This window comes from Olea europaea, chromosome 21 (assembly GCF_002742605.1).
Source record: "Olea europaea var. sylvestris chromosome 21, O_europaea_v1, whole genome shotgun sequence".
Classification (NCBI taxonomy): Eukaryota; Viridiplantae; Streptophyta; class Magnoliopsida; order Lamiales; family Oleaceae; genus Olea; species Olea europaea.
The window spans coordinates 11,807,032-11,823,132 of record NC_036257.1 but is presented as its reverse complement, the minus strand read 5'-3'; the positions used below and the strand labels follow the sequence as shown (position 1 = coordinate 11,823,132).

The following is a 16,101-nucleotide window of genomic DNA, read 5'->3' as shown; positions in this document are numbered from 1 at the left end:
AGCTATTCCAGACATCTTCAACTAATAACATGATATTACACGCAGATAATTCCAAATGTCATATGTATTGTGTAATTGAACCAATCACTTATGCTTGTAGTTTAGATGATATGCTAAAGTTGATCTTGAAGCCTTCTGAATTTGTTTGTTATCAGCAAAAGGATAACTTTTGGTCTACTAGATGGGCTTTGCTATGGTGACAGGCCCTTGTAACAGGGTGCCAAATTAGAGGAGGAGTCATTGCCCTGTTTGTTTATCAAAACCCCTACCAGAAATGGGAAATCTCTTAAATTTCTTGTTACATAGAAGAATATACTCGAAAGATTTTTGTATTACTGAAATGAAGGATTCAAACCTTGCACAATGGGAATCTTTACTAAAGGAAAAGTCCAACAACTTAGAAACACAAACAAAAATTCATTTTAGAAGCTCTAGTTCTGCCAATAAATACTCGAAACTGAAATAAAGGATCATGTCTCCTTACAAAATAGAACGCACGTTGCCCTCTTTTCTCATCATCTTCATCTCCCTAGGTCCATGGAAACTGCCTCTAATTAGAAGTTTGCAACACCTTGCAATGGCAGGTTTAGTACCACATCATGTCCTTTGAAACTTGGCTGGAAAATATGAGCCTATTTTGCACTTACAGCTTGGTAAAATTTCTGCAGTCGTCATATCGACTCCTAGGGCTGCTAAAGAGGTGCTAAAAACTCATGACGTTGCCTTTGCATTGAGGCCAAGACTTCCATCTCCTGATAGCATGAAGTATAATTATTCAGACATAGCTTTCGCTCCCTATGGTGGGTACTAGAGACAGATACAGAAAATCTGCACCTTGGAACTCCTGAGCCAGAAGAATGTTTGATCATTTAGCTCTATTCATGAGGAAGTGGCCTTCAATCTCGTTGAGTCCATCCAATCATCTTTATTTTCACTAATTGACTTCACTCAAAAGTTCTTTACGTATGCAAATAATGTAGTCTGCAGAGCAGCATTTGGAAAGAGATGCAAGAACCAGGAGGAATTGTTGCCACTGCTCAAAGAGTTTGCATCCTCTTCTGGAGGTTTTGATGTTGCTGATTTGTTTCCTTTAATCAAAATCCTTCAAGACATTAGTGGATTGAAATCAAAATTGACAAAGTTGCATTACAAAATTTATCAAGTGTTCAACAATATCATCGAGGTGCATAAAGAAAGACTGGCAAACTAAGAGAAGTTCAATGGTTAACCACGGGAGGAAGATCTAGTCGATGTTCTCTTAAGACTTAAAGAAGCAGATGATCTCAAATTTCCTATCACAATCAACAGTGTAAAAGCTATCATTCTGGTAAGCTACTTCCTACTCTATTGTGATCCAGAACAATTCGATTGTGATCTAAAGTGTTGCTTCACTCTGTATACATGGTGTTTTCTCTGCTAGAACAGATACTTCCGCAACAACAATAGCATTTGCTATGTATGATGAGATACCCTAAAGTGATGGCAAAAGCTCGAGCTGAACTGAGATAAGTTCATGGAGGAAAGGACAACATTCGAAAAACTGACTTAGAGGGGTTGAGCTATTTGAAGATGGTGGTCAAAGAAACTCTAAGGCTTCATCCACCTCTTGCCTTGTTACTTCCTAGAACATGCATTGAGCTTAGAGATATTGATGGATACATGTTAGAAAACTCCCAAATTTGACATATTTTAAGAGAGTTAGTTTCCTTAAAATTAGAATTTAATTTTTTTTCCTTACTTTATTCTTTCTTTCCTTTGTTTTTTGCTGTAAATATAACTACTATTATGTACCTATGTGAAGAATTAATGAGAATTATTTTTCTACAATATACTCTCTCATTCAACATGGTATTAAAGCCCTATAAATCCTCGAACTTGTTATCCCTTCGTGAGTTTCCAGATGTCGTCTGCGGTCAAAGAGCTCATCATTGTGGTCGACAACTATAGTCAACCTTTAGTTTGTAAAATTCGGAGCCTTCACTCGGCATCTCTCTCGTCTCTTCAACGTAGTCTGAAATTCAGTTGTCTATAGGGTTGGAGCTCTGTCACGACAGTTGGAGTCGATAGAGCTGGATCGTTGTCATAGTAGTATTGAAGTTTGAATGGTGGGAACTTTGAGTATTTTTTTGGGTATTCTGTGCGGTGTTATCATCTCTTGTGCAGGTCGGAGTTCTAAAGTTGGTCGGCAGAATCTGCATGTACAGCAACGAACGGCAGGCAACTTGAAGACGCAACAGTAGAATCTTAATTGTGGGTGGGGTACTTTTCAAATTGGCTTAGTCAAGCAACAAGTTTTGCACTTTGACCAATTTTTTTTTTTTGCATTCACCACATTGGCCTCTTGTATTGAAAAAGACAAATTGTGCCCTTGTTTATGTTCCACAATTATAAAAATATGTTAATTCTTTGAAAGACAATAATACCCTTAAAAGTTTAAATAAATTCAATCACTTCCACACGTAAATTTCAAAATCAATTTTGCTTATCAGTTTCTTCAATACAGTGAAAAAGAAATTTTTTCTTCCATCTACTAGAATATTGAAATCTCACAAAATTATCAAAGGTTCAACAAAAAAACAATACTCACAGTTGGCACTGGAAATTGGTAAGTGTAAATACGTATTTTAATTTTGTTTTAGTTAAATTTACTGTTTGAATCTTTAAATCTTATTTTGACAAATGCAGATGAATTATTACAGTATTTAAACACAGATGTATAATTTTTTATAGCAAAAGCGAAAAAATTCATCTCTGTATGCATATATTTTACAGGAAAAATTTATAGGTGTCTGTAAAATAAATATTTAAACATTATTTCATTGAAAAAGGGAAAAAATAAAAAATTTCAGCCGGTCCAGATTTAAGGGCCGACTGTTTTAAATCTGGGCCGGATGTTTCCAGCCAGCTCGGATAGCTGCGCAGGCTGAGAACAGCCGGCTACGTCCAGTCGGCCCAGATATCTAGGCCGACTGGACGCAGTCGACTTTTCTTTTTCTATTTTTTTCAAATTTTATAATTTATTTGTTCATATTCAATATATGTTTATTGAAGTAAATATTAATGAATATGAATACTAATTGAAATAAATATTTTTGAAACAATTAAAATAATCAATGAATTATTTAAAGTATAAAATTAAATTAAATATGAAATGAACAATTTAAAAAATTATATATTAATTCCTTATTTTTAATTTGTGGCAGATATGGTATCAGCATGTGTCCTAATTTATTATTTCGGTGAATTTCAAATGAATGAAAATGCTCAGTGAGAATGTAAATGGACGAGTGAAGGAGATGAGGTTAAAGCAATTTTTATAACAAGGAGTACATCGTTTGCAAAAATGTACCATGATATACAAAACATGCTTAACGTCGATCCCTCTCAGTACGATATGAAATTGAGATTTTTTTTTCATAAGCATTCAACCATTCCAATTCTATCTATGAAAGTTACTTCTGAAGTGGAAATGAAACATCTAATTAAATTGAACCAAGGTTGAAAGTGAACTCCTATTTGCGTAACTTTATTGGGGAAGAATGTCCAGAGGGTGAACATGAAGTTTCAAATGAAGAGAATCGTAATGTAAATGATGTTTGGGATACAATTCAGATTGTTCATGAAGATGATGTGGTTATTCCAGAGACCAATGCTACTCACCATGATCACACTGTTACGTACAGAATTCCATTGGTGGTTGAAGACAACAAGAATGAAAACGCATTTACAAACGAGGATTTGATTGCTTTATCCCGTAGGAGACATGAGTCGGGTGGGAGCTCATAGGCCGGACCGAGTATACGGTCCTCTAATTATTCACGTGTAGTTCCCGATGATGAAGATGTATATGTCAAGCAACTATTTGAATCAAAGAAAGAATTGCAAGAAGATGTGCACCGGATTGCTTTAAAACATAATTTCGAGTTTAAAGTGAAGAAATCAAACAAATCGACGTACACAATTATCTGCATTGACGATAGTTGCCATTGGCGTTTGCGAGCAACTGAGATGGATACGAATGAGTTCTTTGTAATCCGTAAGTATGCACGAGAACATACTTGCGAAGTGGGTATTCATCGAAATAATCATAGGCAGACCCGATCATGGTTCATTGGTCGAGAAATAATGCACAAGTTTCAGAACCCACGAACGATCTATAGACCTTCGGACATCATTAATGACGTTCAACGAGAGTAAATGGTGGTCATGAACTATGAGAAGGCTTGTAAGACTAAAGAATGTGCATTGGAGGATTTGATGGGTTCGACCGAGGAGAGTTATGCTAAATTAACCAAGTATTTCATTGTTTAATTATTTATTTCTTTGTTATTTTAATTTTTAATTATTTTATTTCAATTTTTTATTTATATGTAATTAATTATTTAATTGAATTGTTTATTTTTATGTTCATTTAATATTTAATAGATTTTCTAAATTATGATTATTTTTATTTATGTTTGCCAAGTATTGCTATAACATGGGAAGAACTAATACTGAGTCGACATTTTTTATTGAGAAGGGTGATGATAATTGTTTCAAATATTTCTTTATGGCCCTTGAACAATGTGTTCAAGGATTTCGAAATGCAATGCGACCCCTAATCTTACTCGACGATACAACCCTTAAGGCGAGATATGGGGGCAAGTTGATTATTGTAACATGCCAAGATGCGAACATCCAAATTTACCCTCTTGCGTTCAGCATAGTCGACGGAGAAAATGATGTAGCGATGAGTTGGTTTTTCACGAAGTTGAGGGAAGTAATTGGGGATGTCGAAAACCTTGAACTCGTAACCGATCGAGGGCAGTCAATAATAAATGGTATCGCCGAAGTCTTCCCCGAGGCACGTCATGGTTATTTTATGTACCATATACAGGGAAACTTGAAGACTAGGTATCGAGGCAAGGGCATCATTGCATTGTTTAGGAGAGCTGTAGAGGCTTACAATTTTGAAGAGTTTGAAAAGCTCATGGTCGAAATAGACAGTAAATCACATGCTGCATGGAAGTATCTAACAGAGATGGGGATTGAATATTGGGCACGATCACATTGTCTAGGACGTCGATAAAACATGATGATGTCGAACAATGCAGAGTCGCTTCACGCTTTATTCAAGAAAGATCGAGAGTTACCAATTCTCGCAATGATTGAGAACATTCGTGACAAGTTACAACAGTGGTTTTATGATCGACAAGAGGAATCATAGAGTTGTGCAAGTGTGCTAACCTCGGCTCAAGAAGATAAGCTCTTCAAGACTCTAGATGTGGCGAGAAAGGTATATGTAGAACTACTGGATCATTTTCACTTCTCCGTGAGATGTGCACATAATTTCGAAACCATCGTGGACTTGAATGATAACACGTGCATATGTAGACGATCTCAGTTGGAGAGTTTTTCGTGTACATATGCAGTGGCAGTGGCTATATATAGAGGATTTCCACCACACACTTTATGCAGTGTGTATTACCTGACTGATTATTGGAGAGCAGCGTATGCGGAAACAATATTTCCTATACCAAACGAAGTCGGGTGGGAAGTTCCCGACCACATTCTCCCACTGAATAACTTGTTGCCACTAGTAGTTGGACTACGTACTCTTGGACGTACACGTACGTTTAGAATACCATCTATCGGAGAGCTTTTCCTTTTCCTGCCTCGTAAGTACGGTGCAACAGGGCATACTAGAAGATATTGTACAAATCAAATCCCTCTGCATGACAATGTAACGGATGTGTAATTTTAATAACTATTGACAATGTGATTATTTATAATATTGACGTTAATTATTTATGCATATTATTTATGTTAATTATTAGATTTAGTTTTTTTTAAACATTTCATTTATTACTTTCATTTGTTACACACATTATTTATACATATTATTTATGTTAATTATTTGAAATCGAAGTTTTTTCTAAACACTGCGTTATCCACAATACACACAAATATTATAAATAAACACATAAATTGTAAAATAAATATTTAAATATTACATAAATAATTAATATTTTACAATTTTTTCGTAATTACAAATGAATGAATGAAATGTACAATATTTAAATAAATGTAAAAATATGTACAATTATTTACGGATCCTCATTAAATTCAAATAAATCACATGTTATTTATTTCTCCAATTTTGTATCCATGCCTGGTTGATTGCATCAATCTTATGTGTTACACTAAAAATTCTATGTACTTGATGACGAACATGTCGCAATCACCCATACAATTAAACAATGTTGTATTAGCACATCGAAAATTAGTTAGAACCTAAGATGTAGATGACAAAAATAAAATTACAAACTCTTACGCTATTTGTTGTCTCGCCGTCATTGTGTTCCGCACGGTAGCCAATCTGTCCTGCACAGTGATATTTGCTCGTCTAGCCATCAAGGTAACGATCCCAGACACCGACTCTAGATTTTGCTTAAATTGACCTTGTGTCAGGTATGAATAATCGGGGTCGTACACATACATAGTGGAGTCGACGAATACGATTTCTACTACAATGTAGTGATGATTCACACGTACTGGCATGTACATATGCGTACAGCCTTCCCATAGCTTTCCTCTGACACTCGGTCACATCCCTACGACCCACTCCTTCATATATGCTGGCACCGTGTACTCGTTACCCATAGCTTGGAACGACCGGTACTCAATGTCAATGGCACAGATGAACTCGGTGTTTAATATGAGTCTGCCAGGAATGTTGAATGATTTTGGATGTCTTTCAACTCGATCTTGTAGCAAATCCATGGTCAAGTCGATGTGTTATATCAAGAAACACCAATAAAGAAAGGAGTTAATCTATGAATTTGATTCAAAAATTTGATTTTGAACATACATAATAAATAACAATATTTTCATTTCACTTACATCATCGGCGAGCCAAACCCGGAAGTGGTGATGTTGTGGAACCACTTGTAAGCATTTGAGATCGTCTTCTGAACAATCGTGCGGCTGGCCCTGAAAAAATAAGAACGGAATTTTTAGTTACAAGAAGAATACATGTGTCAGCGTCTGCTTACTATACTAATTCTACAAAATACAAAACTTACCTAGGCTTTATTGCTCTCCACTCCGTCTCAAAGGCTTTTCACTTGGCGTGGTCCACCTCCCTGAATAAATTCGGGTGCGTCCCATCGACGAACCTTCTCCTCTTCGCCTCCGCGGTAAAGGGAGAAACGACATACTGTAATGGCACCCTCGACCTCTTGCCGACCACCCGCTCCATCAACAGCACACGTCCTTTCCTCATCCGTCTCGGGAACCTCCATCTCCCAAGCCATCAGGACGACCCCCTCGCCCGCTATCGGGACACCTTCTTCCGACACAAAGACCATGTTCGGCGAGTCTGGCGTCTTCTCGGGCACTACCTCCACCTCCGGCACCCTCTCCTCCTTCGGTGCCCCCTCGGCATCCCCGGGTATCCCCTGCACGGGCACCCCCTCTGCCTCAGGTGACGTCATCTCGGGTACCACCTTCACCTCCGGTACCTCCTCGACATCTTCAGGTATCCCCTGCACGGGTACTCCCTCCACCACAGGTATCCCCTCTCGCTCCTCCATCCCTATCGTGTTATTTAAAAATAAATCAAATGTAGCAACTGATGGCCACGATGAGTCAACATACCCCATCCGACCCCCTCCGTCCTGATAGCCACCAGTCAGTCTGTTACCCCCTCCGTCTCGATAGGGACCTGTCTCTCTGCTAGCTCCTCCATCTCAAGAATCGCCTGTCCCACGCAGGCCTGCTATGTCGCCCCGTATCACTACAACCTCAACATGAAGGTCTCCTAACCAAGCTCGTAACATCGCGACATCATATCGTAACTCTGCCATGTCCCCGAACTCAGCTCGTAGTGTCACAACATTATCCCGTAACTCTGCCATGTCTCCTCTCATTTCCATTAGGAGTTCGAACAAATCAATCGTCGAAGCACGGTGACTAGGTACATGAGGCGATACTGGAAAGCCCTCCTGAAAAAATAACTATTGCAAATGAATAACCTAACAAATAAATTAAAACGACAATCAAAAAAATATTTTTAAGTAACATACTCTATCTCGATCAACGCTGGACTCAGGCATCTGAACCTCTGGCGTAGCCGGACGTGATCTTTTCGGCGGAGGTGACATCCTCGCCGAACGTGATCTCATCGGTGGATATGACATCCTTAACGGAGGTAGTACTAAACGACCCTCCTAGAAAAATAAATATTACAAGTAAAGCACTTAATTACAAGATTAAAGCGATATTCAACAATCCTGCACAGTAACATACCCTATCTCGATCCACCCTCGACTCAGACATCTGATCGTCATGCGCAGTCCGAACAGGTATTTCGAGAATATAAAACTAACTCTCCTCCTCGATCGACAGTGCCAATTCAATGAGAACTTCAAGCTGACATTTGACATGTCACAGTTAATGACTATATATTGAGATTGTAAAAGGACATACAACATAAATAGCAATTGTATAATACGTACCTCAGGATCGTCGAGGAGAGCCGATAACTGTCTGGCAAGCGGCTTGTCTTGTGCTAGCCAGTGATGCATCCGAGGACAGCGTGTCTCCCCTCTCCTCGCATACCAACTGGCCAAGATGGGGACAATCTCGTATACCCATATCTACAGCAATTACAATTATTATGTATAGAATTCAATAAAAAAAAGTGTAGGTAATTCATTAACTTAAACATATACCTGTAGCGCCAACGGCAGTCCATATGCATCGTATTTGCGCTCGGGCTTATCCCCTTTGGCATCGAAAACCCCTTACTAAACACGCGTAATGTATCTAGAAAACATCTCCGGCCCCATGGGTAGTTGTTGAAGACATCAATATCATCAACAACCTTCAAATGAAAAATGTCAATCGATGTCTTCTTGTGATGACACCGGAGTATGCTCTCAATGATAAGCATCAAGCCCAACTTCAGCCTATCAGACATCTGATCACATCTCCTTAATGCATCTCCCAGTTGAGCTAGAGTAACCGTCGTCTATCCACGAAAATATTCATTCAACAGCCTCCTGTTCATCGGAACACAGGCTCTCGCCTCTTCTTCATCTGTACATCGCAATCCAGTGACGAGGGCAAACTCAAATATGGAGAACGTCGCTACCTTGCCCCCAAGATCAAAATGGAGGGCGTCTCCGTCAACTGGCTTCAGCAACCGACATAGCAGGGCATCAGCAACTGTCCAGACCACTGTACATCACGCAATGAATACAATGACCATAAGCATGATCAACGTAATATGTCCGCGTGCTCGTCATCCAGCAAATCTAATACCAAAGTGAAGCTAGTAAAGTTACAATTCGACATAACTTTACCAGGGATCTGTCTGACAGCGTCGTTCAGATGATATTCCATCCTGCAAAATTTCAAATATTAAAACCCTGTGCAAATGATGTTCGATAAACAAAATTTTTTGTTTATAGGTAATTGATAAACAAAAATATACTAACACACTGCTACTATATGTAATAACCAACCGATAACGGAATAAAGAAAATGAACGTAAATTACTATTTTCCATATACTTAATTTGTTAATTTGATTGATATTACTTATTTAATATATAATTATTTCTTTTAATTATTTCACTAAACCTTATTTTGATCGTTTCTTTTAATATTTTAATTGCTTAGTTTTCTTGTGATGACACCGGAGTATGCTCTCGATGATAAGCACCAAGCCCAACTTCAGCCTATTAGACATGCGATCACATCTCCTTAATGCATCTCCTAACTGCGCTAGAGTAACCGTCGTCTGTCCATGAAAATATTCATTCAACAGCCTCCTGTTCCTCGGAACACAGGCCCTTGCCTATGCATCGTTCGTACATCGCAGTCCAGTGACGAGGGCAAACTCAAATACGGAGAACGTGGTTACCTTACCCCCAAGATCAAAATGGAGGGCGTCTCCGTCAACTGGCTTCAGCAAGCGACATAACAGGGCATCGAGCAGCTGCCCAGACCACTGTACATCACGCAACGAATACAATGGCCATAAGCATGATCGACGTAATATGTCTGCGTGATCGTCATCCAGCAAATTTAATACCAAAGCGAAGCTGGTAAAGTTACAATTCGACGTAACTTTACGTAACTTTACCAGGGATCTGTCTGACAGCGTCGTCCAGATGATATTCCATCCTGCAAAATTTCAAATATTAGAACCCTATGCAAATTATGTTCGATAAATAAAAATATTAAAAATATATAATAACACACTGCTACTAGATGCAATAACCAACCGATAACGGAATAAACAAAATGAACGTAAATTACTATTTTCCTTATACTTAATTTGCTAATTTGATCGTTTATTTTAATATTTTAATTGCTTATTTCAATTATTTATCTAACACTTAATTTACTTTTTCATTTTTAATTAAGGTTTAAACATTTATTTTAATTCTTTACGCATATTGCTTATTTCATATTTACAAATTTATTTTAATTGCTTCGTAAAAAGTTAATTTAATTGACATTTTCATATCTAATTTAATTGTTTATTTTTATTATTTCACAAATGTTTATATATTTATTTAAATTCTTTATATATATATATATATATATATATATATATATATATAATCAAATATTAGAGAACACAATATAAGCAATTAATAATTATTTAATTAACTTCAATAATTATGAAAAATTAAAAAAAATTGTAGGCCCACGACCCAAATAACTGGCGGTCCAAGCGCCCCGACGGCCCAGTTGACTGTGCCATTTGGGCACGTCTGGGCCAGACGGCCCTGCCACGGTAAAACGTGGAGATCATCAGAAAACTCCATTTTCGGCGATCTTCACTTCATTTTCCCCTCCCAAACAATATTTTTATCCGAATTTCACATTTACACAAGGATTTCTCAACACATATATATAAAATCATACTTTTTTCCAAAAAATAAAATAAAAACATACTTTTTCTTGGTATAAAAATCATACCTTCTTCAGAGAGAAATGACCAATTGGGTCTCTTGTTTTTCCTTTTTTATCGGTGCCTGGGTCAACGGTGCTACAGTAATTTTCTACTTTCCTTACTGTCTTCTCTTTCTTTTTCAAATGGTAAGGGTAAATTTGGGTTTCTCTTTGTTTTTGTTGGTTTTCAAAATTTTAAACATTTTTGCTTTTTTTTTTCTAACTAGTCAAAGGCCTCTTTGGAAAAATGGCCGAGTCAATCGGCCAATGGCCACTATTTCCTCATTGTGGACTGTGGTTTGATTTAAAATATTTTTTGGGCTATCATATTGTCTTTGGGCTGTCATATTTCAGCCACTGTTGGGCTTGGTAAATTGGACTTAAGTTTGTGGGTTCATTTGGGTGTTAATTATAGTGTTGAATTACTCTTTTGGGCCTGCTGATATATTTGGGCTCTTTTAATTACTATTGTTTTTTATTGCTGGACTAGTCAATTATTTAAAGTTACGAGTATGATTAAAATTCTAATTCATGGCTAATTTCCTAAGTGCTGAGCAGGTGGATCACCTTCTTAAATGGCTAAACTTCATTCCTACATGCAGCCCTCCTAATGGTTCTTTGGCCCAAACGGGCGATCTCCCTAGTACATATTCTTGTGGTTTCACTTTTTCACCATGGATTATTGATTCTAGTTCATCCGACCATATGACTAGTACTTTACAATTTTTTCAATCGTATTACCCTTATCCAGGTAATAAAAAGGTTAGAATTGCATATGGAAGTCCCTCATCTATTGCAGGAACATGTTCTATCCAAATCTCTGAGAAAATCGAACTAAAATCTGTCCTTCATGTTCCTAAACTTGCTTTTAATTTGCTATCTGTTAGTAAACTCTCATGTGATTCTAATTGTTGAGCCATATTCTTTGATTCCCATTGTGAATTTCAAGACCAACTATCGGGGAGGATGATTAGCAGTGCTAGGATGATTGATGGACTTTATTATTTTGATGATACCCTATTCAACAATAAACAAGTTCAGGGGTTAAGTACAAATGGTAACAATTCAATACCTGTGCGAGAACAAATTATGCTTTGACATCTTAGACTAGGACATCCTAATTTTCGCTATTTAAAACATTTGTTCCCTAACTTATTTAAAACTGTTGATTGCAACTCCCTTTATTGTGATACTTGTCATCTATCCAAGAGTCATCGGAACACTTATCGATCAATAGGTTATCATGCTTCAAAACCCTTTTATTTAATTCATAGTGATGTTTGGGGTCAAAAATCTCTAGCACATGTGAAAAAAATGGTTTGTAACATTTATTGACGACCATACACGATTGTGTTGGGTTTATCTGATGAGTGATAAATCTGATGTTGAAAAATTATTCAAAAACTTTTAGCACATGATAGAAAATCAATTCCAAATACAAATTAGTATCCTTCGAACTGATAATGGTACTGAATATTTTAACAAATTTTTGAGAACTTTTTGTCAACAAAAGGTATTCAACACCAATCTACTTGTTGCGACACACCACAACAAACTTTTAGCACATGAAAGAAAAAATCGTCATTTACTAAAGGTTGCATGAGCCCTAATATTTTCTATGCATGTTCCTAAATACTTATGGGGTGATGCTATTTTGACTGCATGTTACCTTATTAATAAAATGCCTACTCATATTTTAAAATACATCACTCCGTTAGCCTATCTAAAAAGGATTTTTCCTACTTGTTGAATAGCATTAGATTTACAACTAAAGGTTTTTGGATGCACTGTCTTTGTTCACATACCAACCCATCTCCGATCCAAACTTGACCTTAGGGCAGAAAAATGTGTTTTCCTTGGATATGCTCCTAATAAGAAAGGGTACAAATGTTTCAACCCTCTTACAAAGAAAATTTACATTTGCATGGATGTGTCTTTCCTTGAAAAACAGCCTTGCTTTAGCCATGATTATCTTCAGGGGGAGAAAGGAAGAAGTGAAGATGAGTCCTGGCAAATTTCTGATCTTAATCTTCTTTCCAATATTTTCCCTAACATTGACTTGAATATCCATACTCCTTTAAAGGGTCAAGAAAAAGAAAAGTTATCTAGTGAAAATGATGAAAACCCGAGTCTACCTATACAAGACATAAGTGATTCTCAACGGGGGAAGAAATACTACCAAGTGTTACTTCATCTGAACTTCGTGCTTATACTAGTAGAAGAGATTATCAAAATAATAGAAATCCTTCTTCCAATCCGGAGCAATTCCACTCATCATCACCTCCACAAGTTGGTCCTTCCAGTACACAAGGTAACTCTTTCATTCCTATTCCTTTTGTTGACAATTCTGCTGATATTGAACTACCTATAGCCCTTAGGAAAGGAGCTAGAACCTTTACCACACATCCTATTTCAAAATATCTATCATATCATAGACTCTCTGATGCTCATAAGGTCTTTACATCCAATATTTCTCATTTGTTTATTCCAAGAACCATTCAGGAAGCCCTGGATTACCCAAAGTGGAGACTGGCTGTATGAATGCACTAATTACTAATGGTACTAGGGAAATTGGTGATCTACCAGAGGGGAAGAAAATCGTGGGATGTAAATGGTATTTACAATCAAATGCAAGGCTGATGGTAGTATAGAAAGATACAAAGCAAGACTTGTGGCAAAAGGGTTCACTCAAACATACGGAATTGACCATTAGGAAACCTTTGCTCTTGTAGCTAAATGAATTCAATTTGTGTGTTGCTTTTTCTAGCAGTCCATTTCAACTGGCCCTTGTATCAATTAGATGTAAATAATGCCTTCTTAAATGGAGACTTAGAGGAGGAAGTTTTTATGGATCTACCACCGAGATTTGAAATCAAAGGAGGCAAAGGGAAGGTGTGAAGATTGAGGAAGTCTTTGTATGGACTCAAGCAATCTCCAAGAGCTTGGTTTGAATGCTTTGGAAGGGTGATAAAGAGTCACGACTACAATCAAGGCCAAGCTGACCACACTATGTTCTATAGACACATTGGTAGAGACAAAGTAGCTATACTTATTTTTATGTTGATGATATTATTCTGACAGGAAATGGTAGCAATGAAATTGAGAGATTAAAGAAGATTCTTGCTAAGTAGTTTGAGATCAAAGACTTAGGTAATTTGAAATACTTTCTTGGTATGGAGTTTGCAAGGTCAAAGAGAGGTATATTTGTTTCTCAACGAAAATATATTCTTGATTTACTTGGAGAAACAAGCTTATTAGGGTGTAAAGCTGCAGAGACTCCCATAGAGCCGAATCAGAGAACAACACCAAAGATTGGTAGGAAAACTCCTATATCTCTCTCATACACGGCTAACACAGCTTTTGCAACAAGTGTAGTAAGCCAGTTTATGCACTTACCAAGACCTGAACATTTTGATGCTGTTTACAAGATTTTAAGGTACCTAAAGGGGACTCCAGGTAAAGGCCTACTATTTGGAGGTTATGGGAATTTACAAGTTGAAATATACACTGATGCGGATTGGGCTAGAAGTGTTACTGATAAAAGATCAACTTCTGGTTACTGTACATTTGTTGGAGGAAATTTAGTAACATGGCGCAGCAAGAAACAAAGAGTGGTGGCAAGGAGTAGTGCAGAGGCCGAGTTCAGGGCTATTGCTCATGGAATTTGTGAAGCACTGTGGATTAAAAGATTACTCGAAGAGTTGAAAGTCACTAATTCATTACCTATGAAACTATATTGTGATAATAAGGCAGCAATAGCTATAGCTCACAATCCAGTTCATCATGACAGAACGAAACATGTGGAGGTGGACAAACACTTTATAAAGGAAAAAATAGATAGTGGGGTAATTTGTATGCCCTATATTTCTACAGCCAAGCAAATAGCAGACGTACTTACAAAGGGTCTGCCAAAGAAACAGTTTGAAAGCTTAATCAGCAAGCTGGCCATGGAAGATATCTTTAAACAAGCTTGAGGCGGAGTGTTAGAAAACTTCTAAATCTGACATATTTTAAGAGATTTAGTTTCCTTAAAATTAGAATTTAATTTTTCTTTCTTACTTTATTCTTTCTTTCCTTTGTTTTCTGCTGTAAATATAACTACTATTATGTACCTATGAGAAGAATTAATGACAATTATTTTTCTACAATATACTCTCTCATTCAACAATACAATATACCAGTCAATACCAAAGTAATTTTGAATGTCTTCGCAATCAATAGGGATCCCGAGTATTGGAAGGATGCTGAGAGATTTAAGCCAGAGAGATTTGCAGGCAGTGGTATTGGATTCACAGGAACGCATTTTGAATATCTCCCTTTTGGTGGAGGAAGAAGGATATGCCCGGGCATATCATTTGGTATAGCCAATGTCAAGTTTCTTCTTGCTCAACTACTTTACCACTTCGACTGGAAACTTCCCAATGGGAAAAAGCCGGAGGATCTAGACATGACTGAGATACTTGGCATTGCTGTTAGACAAAAAAACAAGCTATATCTTGTTCCTACTCCTCAAACTTCACTTGATTAGTCAATGTTACTGCTGTTAATGGTAGATATTGTATCAGACGAATTAGGTACTGTCTTGCTTGAAATTTGATGCACCTTATCACTACCTGAACTCTGAACCACACCGATGTATCCAAGCCTTTTCCATTACCAGATTCTTTATATCATGTCTGTTAAGATTTTTAATTCTTGATTCCATAGAATTGAATTTTATTGGAATAAAGCTTAGTTTCTCTTGTTGTTAAGTTGGTTCCTATCCTTTGCCTTTATCCAGAAGATGGCAAACACCCATGTTACCAAATAAAATGCAATTCTATGTGATCCAGAATTACACATATGCAACCAGTTGAAGGCAGAAAACTTCAATATGTTATAGCTGTAGCCAGTAATTCTCCTTCAAATTTCAGCAGTTAAAGCATGGAGTTGGAGGACTAACCCTGAAAATCTTGGCGCCAAAACTTTGCAATCTCCATACAATGTATGAAAGACGCTTGCCATTCGATGAAAGAATGAAGAAGAAGAAGAAGACAGTACATGAGTTCATAAATCGAAACTCATTTTCAACATTTTTTATATGAAGTAGATATCACCATAAGCATGAAATGAGCAACTCTAAAGGTCAACACTCCATTTCTCTTTTTTCTAA

General features: G+C 37.1%; 1 pseudogene; it reads left to right on the top strand.

The window, feature by feature from the left end:
* The first annotated feature begins 29 nt into the window (after positions 1-29).
* LOC111370126 lies at positions 30-15,477 on the top strand (annotated as a pseudogene).
* Positions 15,478-16,101: the final 624 nt, after the last annotated feature.